This window comes from Scomber japonicus, chromosome 1, assembly GCF_027409825.1.
Source record: "Scomber japonicus isolate fScoJap1 chromosome 1, fScoJap1.pri, whole genome shotgun sequence".
Classification (NCBI taxonomy): domain Eukaryota; kingdom Metazoa; phylum Chordata; class Actinopteri; order Scombriformes; family Scombridae; genus Scomber; species Scomber japonicus.
In genome coordinates, this window is record NC_070578.1 from 41132072 (window position 1) to 41159594 (window position 27523).

General features: G+C 35.4%; 1 protein-coding gene, 1 long non-coding RNA gene and 1 pseudogene across 2 annotated transcripts in view; all 3 read left to right on the top strand.

Moving 5' to 3' along the window:
• On the top strand, positions 1-26279 carry LOC128358686 (up-regulator of cell proliferation-like; annotated as a pseudogene).
• LOC128358704 (uncharacterized) lies at positions 10217-14345 on the top strand. Its single transcript, XR_008321412.1, has 3 exons — positions 10217-10319; positions 13082-13149; positions 14333-14345. It is a non-coding gene; the product is annotated as an uncharacterized LOC128358704 (long non-coding RNA).
• Positions 19649-27523, top strand: part of LOC128358695 (up-regulator of cell proliferation-like) — a 64569-nt gene continuing 56694 nt past the window's right edge. The window contains exon 1 of the mRNA XM_053319053.1: positions 19649-19794. The gene's annotated coding sequence lies outside the window, so the exon portion shown is untranslated. The remainder of the gene's footprint in view (positions 19795-27523) is intronic.

Genomic DNA, 27523 nt, shown 5'->3' on the forward strand with positions numbered 1-27523 from the left:
AGCTGTGAGTCCATGAAGGATGATTCTAAGGAGCACACTATATTCTTTAAAGATGGACAATCTGCTGGTGAGTTACACTTTTCTTCAGCATCAGTTCAAAATGAAGCAGGTGAAGATGGTGTTGATTTGGATGTTCAATATGAGTAAAATTCAGTCAAACACCCATTTTGTTTTGTAATAATCAGATTTGAAACATAAGAAAACATAAATTTTGTCTGGCTTCCAAAAACAGATCAATAAACATAAATGTTGGGATATTGAGGCGATCTCAATCCCCTTTTCATGTCAGGGACCTTCAAAATAAATGCACAATAGACCACAGATCTGTTATTGAGATGATTTTCTTTGAAACAATTCCCATAAACAAAAAATACATTCTATGGAAGTTAGTGTTATAAAATCTCTGATTTATTTACTCTAGACAGTTAATGAGTGTAACAACAGTGCTACTAATGCCAGATGTTATGAATATATATAGATATGTACCAACAGCATAGAAATAAAAATATTATGATGCATATTAAGTTAATTTTCTGTTAAAAAAAACTAAAAAAATTTCTCTCTCTTTTGTAGTATACAAACAGAGAGATGATTGTCAACGCAAAGCAAAGGAATTTGTCCACATTTGTATTAAACCTGCTGTGGAAGAGTTCATCAATAGATCTTTGGGAATAGAAATTGTGGATGAAATAGTGACAGGTTTTCATTCAGCAGAGTACAGCTCCCGCTCCTTTTTCCAGTACAACCTTCAGGAAGAGTTGCTGCAAAAGGAAAACTTCAACAGTTTTGTCAGGTACCTTGGTAATTATGAAATATATGTTAAGGATTGGATCCTTCAGCACATCCAGAAACAAATGTCGGAGGACAAAACTTTGTGCAAACTAAAGAACAAGAACCTTCAAGTCATAGTTCACAAAATCACAGCAGCATTACAGCAGGCCACAAAAGGACCAGATGGTGTTCAACTACCAGACAACAATGAAAGCATCACAAAGCTCATCAGCAACATGCGAAAATATTTGATTAAAGACATCTCAATCTCAGAGGAGGATGAAAAAACCTCCCTGTTTCAAATCCAAAGCACATGTCATCCATTTATCAAGAGCCTCAAAATGTCAATAGAAGACTTGAACAAACAGCTTCAGGAGGAATTCTTAAAGTCTGAAGACATCACTGAGACTCTGAACAAACTTCCAATCAAACCACAGGATGAGCTTTTCAAGAGAGTGTTTGGTTGTGGAAAGCAATGTCCATTTTGTAAAGTTCCCTGTGAGGCTGGCGGAAAAGGACACGATAAACATCATGCAGCTGTTCATCGACCGCGAGGTCTTGTTGGATTCAGGAATGTAAACACTGAGAAGTTGTTTGATCAACTGTGTACAGCTGATGTGCACAGTGAACGTACATTCAGAAACTCAGACACTGAATGGGAGAGTCATCCTTACAAAAAGTATCACACTTACTATCCAGACTGGAACATTCCTCCAGATCCCAGCATGGAGGCATCTGACTACTGGAAGTATGTACTGGTACGATACAATGACAGATTTGCTGATATATACAATACTAAGCCAGCTGATGTTCCAGAGGCCTGGAGGAGAATCACAAAGGAACAAGCACTGAAGGGGTTAAAAGATGCCTTCAACATAAAGTGAACAATGTAAAAATGTCTTTAAACAAAACTGAACAAAAGGACATGATGACTAAACACTTCAGAGCTTTCAGCAGATCAGCTCAATGGTGTTTATAAAATATGAACTGGGCTGAAATATTAACATTACCTTACAAGTTGCAGGGTTGAAAAGCTGGAAGCAGTTATGATCAACTGTTAAACCTTTTTAAAACTAATTATTTTACTGTTTATTATTATTCTGTATTTTTATTTTATTTTACAGATGTTTTGTTTTTCTCTCTCATGCATAATAACTATTCTGCATGATGAAGAAAATGCTTTTATCTTCATTTTTTGGTTTGTGATCATACAGATGTTTTTTTGTTTTATGATGATGTCATACAAAGACCACATGACAAAGGGTCATGATTTAATATATTTTGGGTTTTTATTCTTTTTTTATGATTACAACTGTTTATTTTTGTCTTTTTTCATGATGATGTATGGCTATGTGAATAGTAACCAGTGTGATGATGATGATGATGATGATGATGATGATGATGAAGGCCTACAGTGTGTAGTTTAAAGGCCATGTATTGAGATGCTGTTTTATTACATTTTACTACTTTTTACATTTATATTATTACATTACATATATTATTATTTACATTATAGTTTTATTCTTTAACATTTCTTACTAATCATAAAATGCTACAGTGAAGAAGTGATTCATGTTTTCTTGCAGAGTAAATTAATTGTCATCAGTTCAAATGTGTTCATGTTGATGTAAATTACTTTTTGATTCATGAACAAATACTGAGACATCCTTTCATGTTTTAATGTGGAACTTTTTTCATTATTTGTGACAGATGATGATGATGATGTTGAACAAGTCAAGTTAAACACCACAAAACTGTTTTTATCTTTTAAGAACATTATTATTGTTTTACTGTATTATTTCACTTTTTAATGAGGACAAAGATTTTATTATATTCATCTTTTAACACAACTAAGTACATAATGACATGTGCTAAAGATGATGATGATGATGATGATGATGATGATGAAGAACAAAGGCCATGTGAAACAGATTCTTTAATATTTTATATAACACAATTTAAAGGCTATGTAATGAAACTGACTTTTTTGACTCTTTACATTTTTAAATAGTTTTATTCTTTATCATTTATAACTTTTTCATTATTGTTTTACTGTATTATTTCACTTTTTAATGAGTACAAAGATTTTATTATATTCATCTTTTAACACAACTAAGTACATTATGACATGTGCTAAAGATAATGATGATGATGATGATGATGAAGGCCTACAGTATAACATTTAAAGGCTATGTAATGACATTTTTTACATTTACATTTATTTTACTTTTTCCAGTTTTTAACTTTTTTCATTATTTTTGACAGAAAACAGTTTTGTTGTATTGTTTCTTTATATTTTTTCATTTTACTTTTTAATGATTATAACTACGTACATAATGACACAAGCTAAATATAATGATGATGATGATGATGATGATGAAGATGAAGAACAAAGGCCATATGAAACAGTTTCTTTAATATTTTATATAATACAATTTAAAGGCTATGTAATGAAACTTTGACTTTTTTGACTCTTTTCATTTTTAAATAGTTTTATTCTTTATCATTTATAACTTTTTTCATTATTTTTGACAGATGATGATGTAAAAACTGTTTTATTATATTTTAAAAACATTATTGTTTTACTGTATTATTTCACTTTTTAATGAGTACAAAGATTTTATTATATTCATCTTTTAACACAACTAAGTACATAATGACATGTGCTAAAGATGATGATGATGATGATGATGATGATGATGAAGGCCTACAGTATAACATTTAAAGGCTATGTAATGACATTTTTTACATTTACATTTATTTTACTTTTTACAGTTTTATTCTTTAACATTTTAACTTTTTTCATTATTTTTGACAGAAAACAGTTTTGTTGTACTGTTTCTTTATATTTTTCATTTTACTTTTTAATGAGTACAACTACGTACATAATGACACAAGCTAAATATAATGATGATGATGATGATGATGATGATGATGAAGATGAAGAACAAAGGCCATGTGAAACAGATTCTTTAATATTTTATATAACACAATTTAAAGGCTATGTAATGAAACTTTGACTTTTTTGACTCTACATTTTTAATTAGTTTTATTCTTTATCATTTATAACTTTTTTCATTATTTTTGACAGATGATGATGTAAAAACTGTTTTGTTATATTTTAAGAACATTATTATTGTTTTACTGTATTATTTCACTTTTTAATGAGTACAAAGATTTTATTATATTCATCTTTTAACACAACTAAGTATATAATGACATGTGCTAAAGATGATGATGATGATGATGATGAAGATGAAGGCCTACAGTATAACATTTAAAGGCTATGTAATGACATTTTTTACATTTACATTTATTTTACTTTTTACAGTTTTATTCTTTAACATTTTAACTTTTTTCATTATTTTTGACAGAAAACAGTTTTGTTGTATCATTTCTTTACATTTTTTCATTTTACTTTTTAATGAGTACAACTATGCACATAATGACACAAGTTAAATATAATGATGATTTACAGTTTCATTTCTAATAGGAACATGCTAAACATTTGATCTTTTGATGTGTGTTTGATGAAAGTTAGTGAATAAGAAGTCTTTATGTTTAAATATTGTCTAAACAAGCCAACTGTGGGAATAATGTGGCATCTTCTGGTCTGTTGATCATGTTGAACTTCTGACTTACATGTTTTCACACACAATGAATTAAACAAGATACAAAGAAGTTGAGCTTTGTCTGTGTTTCTTTATTCTTCTTTTTACATGTTGACATACAGTTTAGTTATGTGCATAATGATAAGTGATAGTGATAATATACTGTATCTACAAAGATCATGTCGACAAGTATGTTTCATGTTACCAATTACTAATTTGATGAGTGTACAAATAGACTATAAAGTATAAGAATGTATAAAGTTTAATTCTACAAATGTATTACTTTAGTAAAGCTGTGATCAAAGCCACTGCACTACTGACAACAATGGTGTGAGTCGTTACCAGCTGTCAGTAGATCCTTTATTTCCATTGTGCATTGCATTATGGGACAACAGTGTCAACAGCAGTTATTCATTATTAATCAACACTACAGACTCAGAACATGTTCAGATTTAAATTGTGTAAAATTAAGACACAATGTTAGAAAGTATGATTCACAGAGTGGTATACAGGTATTTAGAGGGTTATTCTTACATGCTGGAATATCTCTCTGTTTTTTCAGTTTTTGAGATATCTGTCACTGGGATTTCTGCCACCACCCCATTACAGTAGAGATGCAATAAAAACAATATTTAATCTTTCAATTTAACAAATTTGACATTTTTTGCAGCATTTCTCTGGATTATTCACAGTAACAGTCACACTTTCTAGAAAAACATACTGCTGTTTTTAATGCCAAGACCTCCACAAATTAAATCCCATTAATCTTCATTGAATTGGGCTAGCAGCAGAAATACTACAGAAACATTTAAAAGGTTTTGGGTGGACCAGTCCTTCAACAAACTCAGCCAGTGTACATCAGTACATGCTCTGATAATTTGCCACTTACGTATATTATTGAACTATGCAGAAGATTAAAGGATATCTGTTGTATGAATAAATACTTCAGCACCACGTCACCATTTGAAAAGCACACAGTGAACGCAACAAAGTCATAGTGATACAATGCTGAGCAGTTCAGCCTTCTACCACATGAGGGCACAAGTGTCAAATCTACAGTCCAGCTTTTTAAATGGGAAATTAAGAGGTCATATTCATAAGAGTGTCTGTAATCAGCACAGTGAGACAGCACAGTCTATCTAATCTACATGTATAAATAACTGTGTTAGATGTAACAAGATGAGAATATATTTAAAAATCTGTATGTTAAAGTAAAAGTGTTTGTCCTGTCAGTCCCTTATTATTGTTAAACATCATAACTGATATTCAGCAGTTTACCTGACTCCTGACTCTCTGTTTGTCTCTAACACTGATTGACTCATGTGTCAATTTAAGTTTGAGTCTCTCTCATTGTGCTTTTAGATGTAAGAAAATTCCTGTTTTATATTCTGACATTTGTTGTTTGAGACTCTCTCTGTTTGTCCAACATATTCTAACAACACTTGTATTGAGACAGGCTCAGTATCAACTGAATAGCTACATAAATATCTCACATGTAGACCCATTAAGGTGGATGACAAAACACTACTTCAATTTAGTGAAGATTAATTAATAAACCAAAATTTTACCCTTTTGTATGTTAATTTATAATTTGACCAACTGAAATATATCCCTTTTTCCAAAGCTTTTCAAATATAAACCAAAATAAATAGATGAATGAAATTAAATTGTCCACCTTACAGTTCTTTTTGTTATCCAGGTAGTATCACATTCAGTTTATAGTCCTCCTTTATTTATTCCTCAAGTTGCTAATTGTTGTTTTATTTCTTTGCAAGTATAGTTCAGTTCAGTTGAAGTCAGTAAGTTTCCTTTTATTCAGTCGACTATGTAGTTTCAGTTCAGTTATTGTTATTTTATTTTGCTTAAACTTATCTGACATCCAAGTGAAGATCCAGAACATCTAGGTACAGCAGCGTCCTGGCTCAGACTCTCCCACACGGACAGCAGGGGTCGCTGTTTTACCTCCAGCTCTCTGAAGATCCAGAACAATACCTCAGTTAATGTCAAGTTATTTATTTATTATAGTATGCTGATTCATATCAATATCTTATGGTTATTTCTACCCTTTTCTGAGCTTATTGCTGGCTTCAGTGTTACAAACAGACCATAACAAACATGCCAATAAATAAAATAAAATGCATTTCACGAGGCAATAATGTCTGCCAGCAATAGTATCTCACATCTCATAATACTCATATCACACATGTTTAGAGTGCCTCTGTTTTAGTTTTACACCCACAATCATGAAGTGAGCATTAGCTAACATCAGTTTCTTAATTTATTACTGAAAAGAAAAACACACTCACCGGAGGATTTGTCATCAAAAACACATCTAATAGCGATCCTCCTTCATCCTCTGGCAAACAACAACATCCTAAAACAAGGTAGGTCTCTTCTCGACAACTTTAACATCGAAGTTCAACAAATATAACAAGTTTGTGTTTTTTCTCTTGCTCGTTGTATTACACACTACCTCCTTCTCTCTCTCTGCAGATGTTTACCGCCACCCGCTGGACGTTTAGTGAAACTGCAACAATAACATTAACACTGAATTGGACTGAATATCTGTTAAATTTAAGTCAATTAAAGTTACATATGAATCTGTATATATATAGGAAATAAATGAAGATTAAAACTATAACTGCAAGTTTCTTATGTCTACTTATATTGAAACTGTGTATTTACTGCTAGAACTCCCAGGCCACTAGGGGGCATAGTTCTTATCATCGTTTATCAGCCTCAGCCAATAGCAGACAGGAAGTGACGTAACAAGAAGTTGCTTGGTAGTGTCATGGCAACGGAAAAATGCTCCGTCTGTATATGAAGTTATTAAGTTAGTTATATTTGTTACTAGCCCTTTGAGTGGAAATATAAGTAAGTGAACATGTTATAGATAATTATTAAAATGTATACTGTTAATTATTGTGACGTTTCGCAACATTTTTGAGTAACTTTATTGGCACGTATGACCGTTGATGCAGTATAACGGTAGATTTCAGCCTTCAAGCAACCGTTATATTGATGCAGTATAACGGTAGATTTCAGCCTTCAAGAGACCGTTGAATTGACCGTTGATGTAATATACTGTGTTATTTAGTTTGAGTTCAATGACTAATGTGTTACTTACCTCATTACTTACCTGATTAGTTCTGTCATATTCAGTATCATAATTTGAATAACCCGTGAATATTTACATGTAGATCTACAGGTAGAGATTAGATTGGTCCTCCTAGCCATGATAAGCTAACTTGTACATATGACAAGCTATTCTGAATTGTGTATTAATGAATGAGCCATGATAAGCTAACTTTCATTGACAAGCTATTCTATATTGTTTATTAATGAATATCTTTCTGTATTTTTATATGTCCATTTCAGTTTCACACTTTCTTGTAATAAATCCTAACCTACTACAACACCTGCCTGTTCCTTGGAGGATATGATGCAAGGGAGAGTTTAGCTGGCTATGAATCTCAATACATGACAAGAGTCACATTGGGTGCAACAGTACACTAATGTAAACAACTATAAACAAATGGACTCAAACAATAGCTTAGTCTGTTCAATGTATGGGGGTTACAATATTACAACCTTTTATGTACTTTTCAACACATCAGATGGTATTCCTAGTATTTTGTCCACTCCATTAACATGAAGGGGGCAAAATATTAGGAACACCAGTCAATATAATTCACTTCAGTACACCACCGTCACCCACTATGACCTCAGTAGTAACATAAAGTAGAATTATTACTTTTTTGAAAATGTTTACAAAAACAGAAAATGTATTATCTTTAAAAAAGTAGAATTTAAAACAGAGCTGTTGTATTGGATTGCATTGCAAAGGTGTTCCTAATGAAGAGGCCAGTGAGTGTACAGTATATATCTCTCTGTATTTGGGGTCTTCTGCTGCCACCGTGTGGAATCTAACAGTAACAGCAGGAAGGTTTATCCCTGTTCATATCAACATGAATGAGCAGCTTTTATCTATTAAATGGCTGATATATCTACACTCTGCTTCACATATTTGAACATACTCTCATATATACATGAACAAATAAGTAATAATAAAAATAAATGAAGTTATTTTCCTGAATTAAATTTTTTTGTTTATAAAGTAGCCTTATGTTTGCTCAGTTATAGTTAAACTTGTGTACGCAATTAAGTCTACAACATAGTTTCTCTCTTACAATAATTAAACATAGGATCATTAAATAGAGTTCAAGAGTACGGTTTAGATGTGCTCTATGTGTAAAGTGTCTTGAGATTACTTTTGTTGTGATTTGGCGCTATATAAATAAAGATTGATTGATTTTCTTGTTCCTTTTTATTTCAAAACAGTCAAAACCGAAACATCTTAGCTGAAGTAATTACATAGAGTGAATGAAAAACAAAAGAATATCCATCCTACCATGAAACTTTACAGTTGCTGACTTGTCGTGAAAACAAACCAGGAAATTTGACCGCTGTAGGAAGATCCTGTCCTCTCTCAGATGAACTGAACATTGATCCTATCAGTTAACAACTCACAGGAACAGAAAGGGAACAGACTCTGAATCTCACTCCAAACGTTTCATGAAACTTGAGAGCCCTGTAATAATAAACAACATAGTATATCCCAATGCTGTTTTTATAACTGCTGGAGACTTTAATCATGCCAATCTGAAGAGTTCAACCAGCAAGTTAAATGTGCAACTAGGAGGGTTTAACACTTTGGACTGTGTGTGCTAGAGGAAACCAGGCAGAATAGAGTTATAATATGTACTGATTCAGCAGCTGCTCTGATGGCCTTACAGGAGGTTAATCAAAGGCCCATCCTGATATCAGTTATGATACTTGTTGTTTTGTCTAGTTTCATGATCCCTGCATGCTGGAGTCAAGGGAAATGAAATGACTGACTCCATAGCAAAGGAAAGTTTAAATAATAATGAAACAGATGCAAATGTACCACTGGGATGGGAGGAGTTGAGGGAAATGATGAAGGAGAGTATGATGAGAGAGTGGAAGAGGCTATGGCAGATGACACCAAAGGGAGGCGCTATTTCTCTTTTCAACCCCAGGTTAAGAGTGTTTTTGTAGTTGCATTGTAGTTATGTTACCAGAAGAGACTCTGTTAAAACGTGATGAAATCAATCAATCAATCAATCTTTATTTGTATAGCGCCAAATCACAACAAAGTCATCTCAAGGCACTTTACACATAGAGCAGGTTCTAAACCAAAGGCTTCAGGTTTTAACTTTAAAGAGACCCAACATTCCCACATGAGCAACAGTGGCGAGAAAAAACAGTGGCGAGAAAAAACCTTTAACAGGAAGAAACCTCAGGCAGAACCAGACTCAGAAGTGGGCGGACATCTGCCTCGACCGGTTGGGGTTGAGAGGAGAGAAAGGAAGGATAGAGGAGAGAAGCACAATGAAAATCAACAATGGAGCCAGATGGTCCGGTGTCAGTGTCTACATAACATAGTAAATCATCCCACCAGGCTGTGTGAGTGTGGATGTACAGAAGGTTGGACAGACAGTCAGATCTGGGAATAGAGGTATTTTCTGTTCAATCTGTTCTTGTCCATAATGAGAACCACCAGCTGATTATAAAAGCAGTGTTGAAGTTCCTGCATGACACAGAATTATACAGTATGAGAAAATATGAGGTGGGACTAAGTCAACTAAACTTTTCACCTGCTCAGGGCAGTAATACACCTCGTAGCCTTTACACTGCTGATAATACACAAGAGGAAGAAGAAGTAGAGCGAGAGAGAGAGAGAGTGAGAGAGAGAGAGAGTCAGGAAGAGGAAGAGGAAGAGAGAGAGAGTATTATGTCGCCATGCTGTTCTAAAGAAAGGGGGACTTAAAGTTGATGAACAGCACCAAAGACAGCAGTGTGAGAGAAAACTGAAGCTGCAGAGAAGAAAACCAGACTGATCGGGAACAAGAACATGTAAGTAACTTTGAGAGATTGCTTGATTCAGAAAGTAAAATGTATAATTACAGGATATATGAACCACAAAGCTTTGAAGTCTCACGCATTGACCTTGAGACGCATTTAAAGCAGCTCACATTTCTCACTCTGAGAAGTGATAAAGTTCACCGCACAGACATTAATAATGTACAGACATTAATATATAATATACAGAAATGAACAGCGAGGTTTAGGTGGATTTTTCTGTTGAGTTCATACTTGTCCCGTTCCCGAGTCAGCGACCTTCCAGCCAATCAGAAAATAGTATTTCTTGTTGCTGGGTAAATTAGGAAAATACTGTAAAAAATAAAAAATAAAAAAAATTCCCAATGCAAACACCTGCTCATACCGAGTCTGTGTAGCCTTTATCTACCCAAACAACTGCGTATAAAGTATAACCTCTGTCATCAAGGCATCAATATCTGACACACACAATATCATTTATAAGCAGAAATGCGTTGAGCACTGCTGTTAAACCCTAACATACTCTTCATTTTTGTAAAAACACCTTAAATGCTTTTTACTTTGGAAATATTTCAACTTCTTAAAAACATTTGTGTGCAGCTGACGTCACCCATATTTATTCACATTTAATACAATTAATCTTTTTCTCCATAAACACAAAGTGTAATAACTGGATAATAAACTCTCTGCTCTCTGAAAGCTTCATTAAGGATTAATCTGTTTATATGTGGCTGATGATGAGGTCTTCATGAATGGTTTGTTATTATACCAGGATACTGTGAAGAGTCTGAATATGAACAGTGTGTGAAGGTTAAGAGGCTCATTTGGGGCCAAACTGCTTTTTCTTATTGATGCATTTGGGTTTTTAAAAAATGTATAGATAAAACAATTTATTTTATTTAGATGAATTAGTCTTTTACTGAATTGACACATTATTTTTATTTTTATTTGTGCTGGTCAATTATGAAGAGTGTGTAAAATTGAACTGGTTTTTAAGTAGCAAAAATAATTGGGAAAACTGGTTGGAGCTGAGAGGCCGCTGGGGACAGAATTTGGAGTCGCTCAGATCCTAACAGATGTAATCTCACTCCAAACTTTTAATGAAACTTGAGAGCCCTGGTCATAAGAATCACAAAAAAAAATTGGACTCACCCTGCCCTCTGTGGAGGACATCTTTAGAAGCAGCTGCCTCCGTAGAGCTAATAAAAAACTTGAAAGATGCGACCTAACCCATCGTCACCTGTTCTCTGTTAGCCTCTGGGAGGCGCTATAGATCACTCAAAGCTCACATCTACAGACTGAAGGACAGCTTTTATCCAAGAACCGTCACTGAACTGAACAAACACACTGTTCCACCACTGTCATGAACTGTACTGAGAATCATCTTATTACAACCTAACTCAATGTGCAATAATGGGACAACTTGTGCAACACTGCTTTCAAGCTATTTAAAAATATATTTTTAAATATATTTATTTTGGCTGTGACGATAAAAATAATCTTTTATTTAACTGAAAGTCACAAAATGTGAAACAATGCAGGTGCATTTTGAAATGTTTTAACTGATCATCTTGTAATGAAAGTCAGTTCAGTATTATTTTAAGTATTAATTATCATAATATGCAATAATCACAAATTATAACATACTGCTCATAAAAGTAAATTGCACAAATCCTATCACACACATACACACATAGAACAACAAACTTATAAATACCTCTCAGTGTAAGCATATTTGTTACAGTATCATCCACTGTGATCAATAACAACAGAATCACTTCATGACTCAACCCAAACATGAAGCCTCACTTCTAACAGCTGCATTTATTTATTTTGGTGTTTCTGGCTACGTTTTTGCTGAGCTGAAGTCCAAGCTCTAATAGTCACAGTTTGCCTCCGTGGTATACAGAGAAAGTGTAGTCGTACATCACAGAGTCCACCTCTGCTCTGAGACCAGCATTATACCGTGGTAGTGTAATGTTTCATGTTATAATGTGATTAGATGTTTCTGTAGGTTAGAGGCAGCAGCTTGGTAGGTCAACATTACTTGCAGGTGAGAGCTTCTCGCAGGATTCTGAAGTATTTTGTTGATTCAGAAAAAAAATACTCAGAAAAACAGAACTTTAAAAAAAAAAGTTCAAGTGGTTAAATATGCTTCAGTATACCTGCTCCTCCTACCTCAGACTGTCAGTGTAGAGACCTGAGGTCAACCTGCTGCTCTCCTCATCTCCTACTGCTGACTGTGAGACCTCAGCAGGTAGAAGCTGATAGTTCACTAACTGGAACAACAAGGTTAATGATCCACACGCTGACGTTATGAAAAGAAGATAGAAATACATCATCTAGCCTTATTCTTCAGTCCAGCTGTCAGTACAATTACAGAATACTTACTTGTTGCTGTATTATTGAACATCAGACATTGCTTCTATATTAATTAAAACAAATATAAAGATTAGATAAAATACATGTAAAGAATAAAATGTAAATAACTGAAATGTAGTAAAAGCAGCTTTTTTGTTTTTCTGAGTATTGTAAATGAGGTCTTATGTTTTGGATTTGCAATGTGGTATAAGGTATTTAAAGTATAGTTCAGAGTTCTACATAAATGTGTCTTGTTAATAATTGAATATGTGCACAGTGTGCAGTTTTGACACGTTTTGCTGTTTGCTTCTATATTAATTAAAACAAATATAAAGATGAGATCAAACAGATTAACTGATTGCATTTTTGAACTAAACTGGTACAATCTAACAGAACAGATGATATTGTGTCTGTAGGTTTTGGTGTGCAGGAGAATGAAGAGAAAAGAGGACAACAATGGACCCAGATAGACGAGAGTCTACAGGTACGCTCCTCCTCATATTATGCTCTCTCTCTCACACACACACACACACACACACACACACTTGAGGAAGTCAGACGGTTCTCCATATGCAGGAGGATAGTACACATGGTGATTCCACTGTACTATTTAACATTTCAGTCAACTTCCTGGCTCAGAGCAGTTGTTAGCATTCAATTCATTTTTTAAATATATTAATAATATTTTATGAAAGGTGCAGTACATTCTAGAAATGGTTTCATTGACCTGAAGGCGTCAGCACACAATGATTTACTTGATTTTTTATTAACATTCTTCATAAGTTCATAGTTCATAAATCAGAAGTGCAACAGCAGAAGCAACTTGTTTTATCACAGGCTTCATTTGATCATTTACTGTACATCAGATTTGATAAAGCAGGAAGCTGTGTGTTTAGATCTTCACACAGCAGAATGTAAATGTTGTTATTCACATTATTCATGCTCCCTTTGTCAGGTACTGGTGTACACAATGTGACAACTATGGACTGATTATAGACAAAACAAATGTATCATAGAAACATACAAATATTTCATCACAACATTTTAACACTGCACCCTTATAAAATAAGTTTTTTCCATTGTGTAAATATTAAATTATTAGTTAATCTGAAAATTCTGAACAAACGCAAAAAAACCCTAAACTAACTTTGGTTTCACTCTTTGCACCTCATACATGTTACATCTCTCCTATATATTTTTATTTCATATTATATTACATTATCTGGTCTTAATGAAACAGATAATATATTATTTTTTATTTTACTTATATTTAAAAAAAAGTCAGTTCTTAGCCGACCAGTGAATTACAGTATGAATCATTTATAGAGTGAGAATAAACTAACCTGCTCAGAAACAATCAGAAGCTACTTTTAGCCAGTAAGTCATATGACAAAATCATTTTGCTCTCCTTCAAAAATGATTTCAGTAGTGTAACATGTTCCTGTGTTGCTGTCGTCAGTGACTTAAACAAAAACATAACACTTCCAGATATGACATGACCCAATGACAGAGAACTGACACAGACTTGTTGAGTTTTCATAGTTGATTGTTGTATAAATGCTATAAAAGAGACATGAAGAATGCAGGTTTTGTTGATTTATATTATTATATATTTGGTGGTTTCATTGGTGCAATGTAGAAAATAAAAATGTACTTTTTGTCCCCAGGTTTATGAAGAGGACTGCAGAGTCAGACATAAAAATGGACAAAGAAGAAGAGAAGTCAGGTACACAGCTTTAAGAATTGATAGTTTCAGTTCACATCTATTTTAAATGTGATTCTCAAGAGTCAATATTTAAATCCATTCACTCAATTAATGATTAAGCACAAATATAAAAGTGCACCACAACATGCTAACGTGTAAATGTTACAAAATACAGTGTTTCTCCTCAATTAAATCTTTATTCCAGTAACTAGTCCAACAACAATCCTCTTAGACAAGACAGTTAAAGTTCAACTTTTTAACTTAAACAAAAAAGGTAAGCAGTGCTCATAAAAGCAGCTGAGCCTGAACCTCAGAGCCAAACCTCTTCACATATCAATCATGACAGTGCTCTTAAACAAAACACTGTTATGGCCCTATTTTAACGATCTATAGCGCATGGCGAAAGTGTCTTTGAGGCGAGTCCAAATCTACTTTGGTATTTTAACAGCGGAAAAATGTTCACTGTGCCGGCGCATGGTCGAAACGGGTCAGACTTAAGTCCCCTCATTTTTAATTAATTAATTAAAAATGGCCAAAGTCTCAAATTAGGTGAGCGTATGTTGAAGTAATCAAAAAGGCTCTGAATACTCAGTTTTGTTATATTTAGAACCAGCCAACATCAGCTCATGACAGATTTTCTTATATGGTCACCTGCTCCACACACAGCATGCTATAATCTAATATCTAACATTATCTATGGTACTGTGATGTTCACATTGGTGTCATAAAGCATTTAACTGCAGAATAGAAATGTAGGCAGATACAGGTCCAGTTTGGCCTCTGCACTGAAGGGCTAACAGTATTAGCTTACTCTTTCAATTCCCTTTCCAGGAGCACTATTAAAGCACATGGCTGGAAAAGGGTCACAGGTGCAAATAAACACAGCACATAAAGATTATAAAGGGGGTGTAAAGTAGCCTTCTGCATTTTAAACAGTTAGACCATGTTTAATTAATGTGTTTATTTCACTGCAGGTCCATCGACCACCTCTACTTCTGGTGCAGAATCCGGTTATGGCACCAAAGAAACTGATAATACTGGTAAGTTATGTGTTTTAGTAAAACTTATAGAGATAGCTACTGTAGTGACTAGTCATAAACTTAAAGCCACTACTGGCTGCTAATGGCTGGATGTTCTGACGTGCACTCAATACGCAGACTACTTAACTGGTTGATCTATTATTTATTGGTCGTTTAAACACAACGCTTAGTTTTCGTTTGTTGCTCTTAATACAAAATAACATAATAAACCAAAACAACAGAAAATAGCTGCGACCTGAACGCAGTCAAAAAACTTTTTGCCCTCACCATCAGCGCATCTGTGGTGATTGGCATGACCCTTTAAGAATAAGCCTGCTGTTTGGGAGGAGCACCACACTCACATTCATATCTGGCTCCTACAGCTACATTTCCCACTTGTTGGCCCCTTTCATTGCTCATAAATCCCTCAGAACAGTCAGAGAGACTCCCAAAAAATGGAAAGTGTTTCATTTTGTATTAACAAATATATGTAGCTGAGGATATTAATTATCTGAACAGATGTGGAATAAGCAGGTGATCATTTTCCAAGTAAACTTTCTCAGTGTTGTTGAAATGAGTGAGTGCAGCTCTGACAGCATGTTGTTGTGTTTGTATGAAGGTGTCAGCTATGCTATGAATCCATGTATGGAGAAAAAGGAGGGAAACACTTCCTCCAGAACCGATCTGTGTAGGAAACATGACAGCGAGACAAAAGCTCAAAGGTGAGATGAAGATCTTTAACTGTCCATGACACAAATCATCCCTTCATCATTATTTATACTCAAATCTCTGTTTGTGTTGTGTTGAAGCTCAGAGCAGCAGAAGCAGAGACCAACTTCTCCTTTATCCAGCTGTGAGTTCATGAAGGATGATTCTATGGAACGTCCTATATTTTTTAAACATGGACAATCTGCTGGTGAGTTAAACTTTTCTTCAGCATCAGTTCAGAGTGAAGCAGATGAAGATGGCGTGATAGGGATGTTAAATCTGAGTTTAATTCAGACAAACACCCACTTGAGGGTAAATGTCTTAACTAAAAGAAAGAGAGAAAAAGAAGTAGTCTGTAGTGATTTTAGTTCCTTGATGGTCAAATTCAAGTTTAATTAACAAAAACTATTAATTTTGTACATTTTTGTGTCCAGTCTTCTCTCCAGCAGAGATGAGACAGACTGAACAGAGTTATTTTCTTCATCTCAGAGTTGGTTTAAGTTGTTTAATACTGCAGTGCGTGTTGGTCAGCAGGTCTCGCTTGTTGATGCTGGAGGTCATCGCTCCGCTAACATTAGTTTCTGAGTGACAGCGTAGTTCACAATACAGGTTACTTTGATCTTACAAATGTAATCATTTAGTCATTAAATCAAAAACTGCTTGTGACCGCTTCTGTTCCTGAAGACGAACTACAAAATAACTGCTGTTTTTATTCCATCAACATTATAAGTTAAGACTTTTCACTTTTGGGTTAGATAGGCAGAGTAAACCCTGTATATTAATGTTAACAGCCAACACAGCTCCGTCTATACATAGCCAGCAAGCAACTATTTAGCTTTTTTTGTTTACTTTTCACTTCCTGGTCGATATTGTGCACGTGCAGCTCTCCACAGAAATATAAAGGAAGTGAGATGGCTCTCTCCTCAGATACTCGGCTCAGGAAAAACAATGTTAGTTCTGCTTTATAGCACAAGAAACACACACAATGACATAATTGACTAATTACCCACAATTATATTGAGAGTAATGGAAATGTAGTAGTAGTATTTCTGCTATGGTAACTAGTATACCCTAAGTGTCATACAATGTACTGATGACTTATTTTGAGACATCTTCTGTTGATTTGCTGAATCAAAGTGATGGTGTTTTTAGACCAAAATGGTGGCAGTGCTACTGTAGCGCCACGAAAGCAACAGAATCTTGTGCTTCTATAATCTTGTAAAGTGGTTCTCGATAAATGTATAAAAATACCTCAACAACAACATTGCTTCTGCTCCTTCTTCTGCCTACTTCATGCCTATTTGTCTGTAATCAGCTGCCTGTGTCTCTGTAGAACAAACACGTGGTGACAGTCATTCCACTAACATGGACAAGTATGAAACGGTGAAGAAAATTGGGAAAGGTGGATTTGGATCAACCATCCTTGTCAAATCCAAAGAGGATGGACAACAATATGTCATTAAGAAGATACATGGCATATCTGAAGTAAGCACCATATGCATAATGTTTCACAGTTTCAGTGTTCATATGAGCTCTCCTTTACTACTTTGCTCTTTCACATCATTATCTGTTCTCACTTTGACAGATGTCGACTGAAGAGAGGCAGAAAGCTCAAAAAGAAGTTGAAGTTCTTTCCAACATGAGTCATCCCAACATTGTCCAGTATAAGGAATCTTTTGAAGGTATAAATGATCCAAGTTCTTAGCTTTTAGCATCACAGAGGTCATCTACTGCAAAAATATCCTGATGCATGAATGATATGTGTATGAAAGCATGTTCCTTATGCTGTATAAAAAATCTTGCAGACACAAACTGTCTGTATATTGTGATGGACTACTGTGAAGGTGGAGACCTCTCCAAGAAAATCAAATCTCAGGAAGGAAAACTTTTCCCAGAACAGCAAGTAAGATATTAACTATTGAAGATAATCATGAATGTTTAGGATCTGCCCGTTAATCTTTAGGATAAAACTTTACAACATGAGGATACATTTCATCATGTAACACTTTATATTTCATTTTGCTCTATCATTTTTCAAAATGTATTTGGACTTGTTTAATGTATTTATATTCCTTTGTCTTTCTTAGATCTTGGACTGGTTTGTGCAGATTTGTTTGGCACTAAAACACATCCATGATAGAAAAATCCTCCACAGAGACATAAAACCACAGGTATTACTTCATACATCACATGATCTTTCCTCAGTGATGATGCATTTTTATTTGTATTGTATCGCCTCATGTCTTTTATGATTTCTACATAGAACATATTTTTGACTAAAGATGGGACTGTACAGCTTGGAGACTTTGGAGTTGCAAGAGTGCTGAACAGGTTTGTAAAATGTCATCTGACTGCAGGTCTCTATAGAACCAAGATTAAAATGGAAATAATAAATCATAATACTGATTTCTATTCTCTTCTCATTTCCAGCACTGGAGAACTGGCAACAACACAGATAGGAACACCACTTTACCTACCACCAGAGATCTGTGAGAACAAACCATACAACAACAAATGGTACAAACATTATGCTTTTGTTTCTCATTTGAGGGTAAATTAGTAGACCTACTGTTAACATAGTAATCTAGTGTAAGTAAAGCCTTATATGTTGTGTTTTTAAATATGTTGGAGTTTTATCAATAAACTTAACCTCTCAATCTCAATGTCCACTTCATGGTTTTCTCAGCAATTAAAGTATAACTACCATTTTTTACAACCTGGACCTTATTTATAGCATAAAATACCATCATTTACTCACCCAGACAACTTTGGTGTCATTTGGAGTCGTTCGGACGAAATCAGCTCCAGTGGAGCCCACGTATATCCGTATAATGCGAGTACATGGGGCACTGAAGCGCAGCCTCTATATAACACATTATCTGCCACGAAAAAGATCAGAGGTTAGTAGGTCAACCTACACACCCCGGATGTTGATAACATGCCACCACGGGCTCGGAGGGGAATAGCACTAACGTATCATAACAAAGTATTGGTGAAATGAATTAGTTTCGCGGCAGATAATGCGTTATATAGAGGCTATGCTTCGGTGCCCCATGTACTCGCATTATACGGATATACACGGCGCAACACTGGAGCTGATTTCGTCCGAACAACTCCAAATGACACCAAAGTTGTCTAGTTATCCTTTAAGTCCTTTTTTCTCCATCTTAAAGTGACTTATTGAATAAATATAAAGCTACCTTCATAACTGATCTCAGCCTGTTTGTCTGCTCTCTCCTCTGACTTTCTCTCCCTATGCAGTGATATTTGGGCCGTAGGTTGTGTCCTGTATGAGATGTGCTCTCTAAAGCCTGCAGTAAGTATTCTGTGTGTGAGCTGTTCATTACTTTATATAGATTTAATGTATCTTACAATCACAGCATTGCAATGCTCTCCCAAATAATGATTTAGATCTCTTCTCTTTATATATACATCTTTCCTTTTCTCATGTTCCCTGCAGTGGTTATAACTGTGTACTAAATGTGTTTCCTCTCAGTTTGAGGCTGGTAATATGGGGGAACTATGTCTGAAGATCATCAGTGGTTCATACTCTCCTGTGTCTGATCACTACTCCCAAGAACTGCGCTCTCTCTTGGCTCAGCTGTTGGATTGTGACCCTGAAAAGAGACCCTCAGTCAGCAGCATACTGAACAGACCTTTCCTCTGCTGCAGGATACAGAAGTTCCTCACACCACAGGTGGAGAACACAGTTAGTTGTCTCTGATAAAGTCTGAATTTACATAAAACAGACTGTGTTCAGTTACAAAATGTTTGTCCTCTACTCATTCTAGGTCATTGCTCAGGAATTTGGCCCTGAAGAGGGAGTGATACTGGGGTCAGCAGGTAAGCAAACTATTCATCTCTATAAACAGACGTCTGCATATGAACGCAGAATCTGTTGGCCAGGGACAAGATGTTGATATCAGAATAATTCTGATTTCTTTTCATGTTTCTGGTTTAAATAGTGTTGGTGGAAGTGAAAGAGTTGGAATGCTTTGGCTGAAATGTTGCCTGAATCTTAAACTGCTTTCATAAAAGAAACTAATTGCTTTCAATTTGCTTTAGCAAAATGCTAATTGGACTGTTGTCTGGACCTAAAACATCTACAAAAAATATGGATGTTTGTGAGTTGTGTGGAGAAATGTTCAATTTGTGTAAAAAAAGAAACAAATTGGTTCCAGTTCACAATCCAACTGTAAACAATGACAATATTAACTCTTTAAAATGATTATATCATTATCTTTAGTATATTCTAATTATTACATTCAGATGAAATAAACATGTTCACAGGAAACAAAAAGGAGATGAAATGACAAATCAAAGTTTGTCTTGACATTCTTAAAAAATAAACAATGCAACATGTGGAAAGAGTGCGAGAGATGGAGCATCAGTCTAGAATGGAGAAGATGGAGGTGAAGATGGTGTTGATATGGATGTTAATACTGAGCTAAATGAAGCCAAACATCCACTAAAGTCTCAGTATCTCAGGTTTAGAGCTACAAACTGTAGCGTAGTGTAGCCTGTTGGACAAAAAAGACGGTTTATCAATAAAAGCCTAAATGCTTACTTTTCGTTTGTAATAATCTCTTTTTAGATATACAAGTCTATATTTAATTGAACATTTGTGTTGTGTTAATGCTGGATATTCAGAACTGACAATCACATATTAAAAGGTCATATTCCATGACCTTAAATCCAGTACATAATCAACCTCTGTCAACGTCTCCTATTATTTGACTGTATGTGACTGACTGCATTTGAAAAACAGGTGGAAAAGCCACCTGTTTTCTCTCTCTCTCTCTCACTCACACACACACACACACACACACACACACACACACACACACACACAGATTCAAACATGTGAAGTCATAAAGAGTTGATGGTTTTTAAAGTTATGTTTCGTTTCTCTTCCCCAGCCCTTTTCAACTTTCTCTCCAAACTTGGACTGATGAAATTTTATCCCAACAAACTCACTCTTCGCTCTCTTTTGGAAATCAACAAAAACAGCATTCATGATGGATCTGTTGAATCATTGGAGAAAATACCATGGTGCTTTCTCAGGAAACTCTTTCAAATCAACGCAGAATGCAGAAACTGTACACAAGTATCAGACAATGATGATGATGATGATGATGATGATGATGATGATGATGATGATGATGATTTTGATGATGGTGATGATGATGATGATGATGATGATGATGAGGGAAACAAAGACGTTGATAAAAGCTCAGGTGACTCTGCAGACAACAAGGTTAACCCTCTGGACCTCATAGTTGCACTCTTTCTTTGTGCTGACAGCTTCTTGCAACAGGAAATGGCCCTCAAGATGTCAATGTGTCAGTTTTCTGTCCCACTGCTGTTGCCTCATGGCAATAACAGTCAGTCTACTCTGATGCTGTGGGCTCTGAGAGACATCGTCAAAGAGTGGCGTTCACATGATTTATCTGACTCTAGAGGATTTGTTGAAGGTAGCATTGTTCAAGCAAATATACCACTCTTTACCTTTGTCAGGCTGAAAAACTGTAGTCTCTCCAAGTCACAGGTTTTGAATCATGTTCTCAGTCGTGGCCAACAGAATCACAACATCTTCATACACAGAGATATGGAAGGAGGAAGTCTTAAAAGAAGAATAGCCAATGGTTTGGTGGAGGTTTGCTGGTACCTTCCCTGTGGCAGAGAAGATCTTGACATATTTCCAGGACCAGTTGCCTTTGCCAATTTGAGAGGAGACATTTGTGAGTCACTGGCACAATTCAATTTTCTTTTTCAAGAGTCAACTGCTACCTTTGTGTTCCTGGACAAAGTTGAAGAAAAAGAGCACAAGATTCTGACTTCTCTTCAAGATGTGAAGTCCAAACTCTTCTTGGTCGTTAATCGCAAGGACAACTCTAAAGAGGACAAGATGTCTGTTAAGAAAACACGGAAAGAGTTAGAGCTACCAAAAAGCAGAGTGAAAGTTAAAGACTCAGGGGTAAATGCTGCAAATTTGTCAAAGAAGCTTTGTGATGCAATCAAGACCTCACTGTCAGATGTATCAACTACATTCAACATTGTTAATATGGTTGGAAAAGCTGAACTTGGTCTATCTCTGGATGAAACCACAAGTGACAAACAAAAGAAAGCAGTTGAGGAGATCATGGTCGATATTGAGGGGCAGAGCATACTAGACTACAAGAAACAACAACTTCCTTTGCAGGGAGAAAACTGGAAAAGATTATCACAGTTAGAGAAAGAGGAGTGTAGATTAAAGAAATCTGGTGATGTAGGACTAGAAGTATACAAATCACAGTTACAGGAAAAAAACAACAAATTAGGATGGAGCAAAGCAAACAAAAACTGTCTGAAGGAATGAAGAGTTTCATTAAAACCATATCCACAAGTGACAAAGAGAAAAGAGATTTTTTTCTCAAGTGGATGAAACTGAAGCTTGATGCACATTCACGGAGCAAACTGTCTGATCTGCGCAACAAATTCAAAGAGCATTGTGAGAATGAAGAAACAAATCTAACAGCAGAGTTAGATCAGGTTTTGCTAGAAAGTTCTTTAGGAGTAGAGCATTACATGCGAGAGATGGGACTCATCTATGAGTTCTCAATTAATGGTTCAAGAAACACTGCTGATGAAATCACTCGTCTCCCTGGTTTGGCTGCTGAAATGCTGTTGGATGGATTTTCTTTAGAGCTCTTGGATGGAGATGCTTCCAACATCCCAGAGAGATGGGTGACAGCTGTGCTGAAGGAGCTTCACAAGAAGGTTGGAGAACAGAGCAGACTGTTAGTACTGACTGTGCTGGGTGTTCAAAGTACAGGGAAGTCAACACTCCTCAACACCATGTTTGGTGTGCAGTTTCCTGTCAGCAGCGGCAGATGCACAAGAGGAGCTTATATGCTCTTCCTCAAAGTTGGAGAGGATATGAAAGGTGAGCTGAACTGTGATTTTATAGTTCTCATTGACACAGCGGGTCTAAAGTCTCCTGATCTGGCACAAATAGAAGGCAGTTATGAGCATGACAACCAGATGGCAACCTTTGTGATTGGTTTAAGTGATGTCACCATTATTAACGTTGCAATGGAGAACTCAACAGAAATGAAAGACATCCTACAAATTGCTGTTCACGCCTTCCTGAGAATGAAGGAAATTGGGAAAAAGACAATTTGTCATTTTGTGCATCAAAATGTTTCTGGAGTTTCAGCTCATGCAAAGACAGTAACAGACAGAAAGCATCTTTTGGATCAGCTCAATGAAATGACACAAATTGCTGCTGAAATGGAAAAGAATCCTTCTATTAAAGCATTTACAGATGTGCTGGACTATGAGATGGACAAAAACAACTGGAACATCCCAGGACTCTGGCATGGAACCCCTCCGATGGCATCAGTGAGCACAGGTTACAGTGCAGCTGTAGCAGATTTAAAGAAACATCTTTTGCTGACAAAAGACAGAAGCAATGAAGTCTCAAAGATCCCAGAGTTTCTAGAATGGATGAGAAGTCTCTGGAAAGCTGTGAAATATGAGAACTTCATCTTTAGTTTCAGAAACACTCTTGTGGCTCAGGCCTATGACAACCTTTGCAAAGAGTTCAGTCAATGGGAATGGGACTTCAGAAAAGAAATCCTCTCCTGGCAAACAGAAGCAGAGTTCAAAATCATAAATTGGGATTATGACTCTGAACTCCAACATTTAAATGAATTTGCTGAATCAAAAAAATCGGAGGTGTCAGAAAAAGTAAAATCTGAAAAAAAAAAAATGGAGGAGAAACTTACAAACTACTACAAAAAGAAAGGCCAGAATGTAAATCTGATAGAAAAATACAAGATTGATTTTTTCAACAGCATCAGCAGTCTTGCAAAGGAAATTCAATATTCAGTGAACAACAAACTGCATTGTGCACTGAATATAAGAAAAAGTTCAAAAGAGGTTCAAGACATTCACAGGAAATACAGAGGGATGATTGAGGAGCAAGTCATAAAACTCCTGAGTGACTGTAAAGACTCCACACTGTCTGATGAACAGCTGACACATGAGTTTGAAAAGATGTGGACTGAAGCCACTAAAAATGTGTCTGGCCTGAAAGAGCAAAATATATATGAAAACATCCTCATGCACTTTAGAAAAAACTTCCTAAACCGTAATGTCAATGAGGAATTACAGAACATTGGAGACCTAACAGAAATAGGGAAGAGTGAGTTTAAGGCCAGGATGTCCCTACATATAAAAAAACCGAAGACTTTAAATCTGGTACGAAAAAAAGACATAAAAAAAGATTTGCAGAACAAAGCTGATGACGTCATTGAGTCTTGCAGATGTTTTGTGTGTGATATCGTAAAGACAAACACAGATTATCATGAGTCTTTCACAAAAGATCTTCTGGACCAAATAGATGAGTCCCTTAAAAATATCAGCAAGGAAGTCAAACCAACATTTGAGTTTGACCTGAAACTTCACATTTGTGGCAATGCCTCAAGGGAATTCCTCAAAATGCACCGAAAATACTTGTCTGATAAAGATCCTCGAACTGAGCTGGAGAAGCACAAGAAACAGTATTTGTCAGATTTTCTTGATTTATACAAACAGAGAGATGATTGTCAGCGCAAAGCAAATGATTTTGTCAGATGTTGCATCAAACCTGCTGTGGAAGAGTTCATCAACAGATCTTTGGGAATAGACATTGTGGATGAAATAGTGACAGGTTGTCATTCAGCAGAGTACAGCTCCCGCTCCTTTTTCCAGTACAACATTCAAGAAGAGTTGCTGCAAAAAGATGACTTTAACAGTTTTGTCAGGTACATTGGTAATTATGAAATATATGTTAAGGATTGGATATTTCAGCACATCCAGAAAAAAATGTCAGAGGACAAAACTTTGTGCAAACTGAAGAACAAGAACCTTCAAGTAGTTGACAAAATCACAGCAGCATTAGAGCAGGCCTCAAAAGGACCAGATGGTATTCAACTGCCAGACAACAAGGAAAGCATCACAGAGCTCATCAGCAACATGCGGAAATATTTGATTAAAGACATCTCAATCTCAGAGGAGGCTGAAAAAAACACCCTGTTTCAAATCCAAAGCACATGTCATCCATTTACCAAGAGCCTCAAAATGTCAATAAAAGACTTGAAAGAACAGCTTCAGGAGGAATACTCAAAGTCTGAAAACATCACTGAGACTCTGAACAAACTTCCAATCAAACCACAGGATGAGCTTTTCAAGCGAGTGTTTGGTTGTGGAAAGCAATGTCCATTTTGTAAAGTTCCCTGTGAGGCTGGAAGAAAAGGACACGATAAGCATCATGCAACTGTTCATCGACCAAAAGGTCTTGGTAGACACCGGTATGAAAACACTCAAAAGCTAGTTCCAACACTGTGTACAACTTCTGTGCACAGTGAATGTAGATTCAGAAACTCAGATACTAAAGGAGAATGGCATCCTTACAAAGAGTATCACACTTACTATCCAGACTGGCTCATTCCTCCAGATCCCAGCATAGAGTCATCTGACTACTGGAAGTATGTACTGGTACGATACAATGACAGATTTGCTCAAGAATACGATGCTAAGCCAGCTGATGTTCCAGAGGCCTGGAGGAGAATCACAAAGGAAGAAGCACTGAAGGGGTTAAAAGATGCCTTCAACATAAAGTGAACAATGTAAAAATGTCTTTAAACAAAACTGAACAAAAGGACATGATGACTAAACACTTCAGAGCTTTCAGCAGATCAACACATTAAAAATATGAACTGACTGAAATATTAACATTACCTAAAATATGTTTTCATGTTTCATTTTTAATGTTGTTTCTTTTAAATGTGACTTTGTGGTTTCAACTCAAATACAGACTAAACCAGCTGCTGACAGTGAATAGTGTGACATCATTTGATCTGATGAACATGATGAATAATAAATGATGAGTTGAACAAGTTGCAGGGTTGAAAAGCTGGAAGCAGTTATGATCAACTGTTAAACCTTTTTAAAACTAATTATTTTACTGTTTATTATTATTCTGTATTTTTATTTTATTTTACAGATGTTTTGTTTTTCTCTCTCATGCATAATAACTATTCTGCATGATGAAGAAAATGTTTTTATCTTCATTTTTTGGTTTGTGATCATACAGATGTTTTTTTGTTTTATGATGATGTCATACAAAGACCACATGACAAAGGGTCATGATTTAATATATTTTTGGTTTTTATTCTTTTTTTATGATTACAACTGTTTATTTTTGTCTTTTTCATGATGATGTATGGCTATGTGAACAGTAACCAGTGTGATGATGATGATGATGATGATGATGATGATGATGATGATGATGATGATTTATTGGGCAAATAATTATATTTGGTAACTTCTGTAAATATCCCAAAATATCCTTCCTTCCTTCCCTTTCTCCCTGCCTTCTTTCTTCCCTTCCTCTTTTCCTTTCTCCCTCCCTCGTTCCTTATTTCCTCCGTCCTTCCTTCCTTTCCTTCCTTCCATCTGTTCTTCCTCCCTCCCTCCTTCTCTCCTCCCTTCCTTCTTTCCTTCCTCCGTTCTTCCTTCCTTCCTTCCTTTCCTTACTTCCATCTGTTCTTCCTCCCTCCCTCCTTCTCTCTTTCTTTCCTCCCCCTACCTTCCTTCCTTCCTTCTTTCCTCCATCCTTCCTTCCTTTCCTTCCTCCCTCCCTCCTTCCTTCCCTTCCTTCCTTCCATCCTTCCATCCTTCCATCCTTCCTTCCTCCCTTTCAATGAGTGTCCTATAAAGGGTTAAAGGCCATGTATTGAGATGCTGTTTTATTACGTTTTACTACTTTTTACATTTATATTATTACATTACATATATTATTATTTACATTATAGTTTTATTCTTTAACATTTCTTACTAATCATAAAATGCTACAGTGAAGAAGTTATTCATGTTTTCTTGCAGAGTAAATTAATTATCATCAGTTCAAATGTGTTCATGTTGATGTAAATTACTTTTTGATTCATGAACAAATACTGAGACATCCTTTCATGTTTTAATGTGGAACTTTTTTCATTATGTGTGACAGATGATGATGATGATGTTGAACAAGTCAAGTTAAACACCACAAAACTGTTTTTATCTTTTAAGAACATTATTATTGTTTTACTGTATTATTTCACTTTTTAATGAGTACAAAGATTTTATTATATTCATCTTTTAACACAACTAAGTACATAATGACATGTGCTAATGATGATGATGATGATGATGATGATGAAGGCCATTTCTTACCTTTACATTTATTTTACTTTTTACAGTTTTATTCTTTAACATTTTAACTTTTTTCATTATTTTTGACAGTTGTATTGTTTCTTTATATTTTTTCATTTTACTTTTTAATGAGAACAACTACGTACATAATGACACAAGCTAAATATAGTGATGATGATGATGATGATGAAGAACAAAGGCCATGT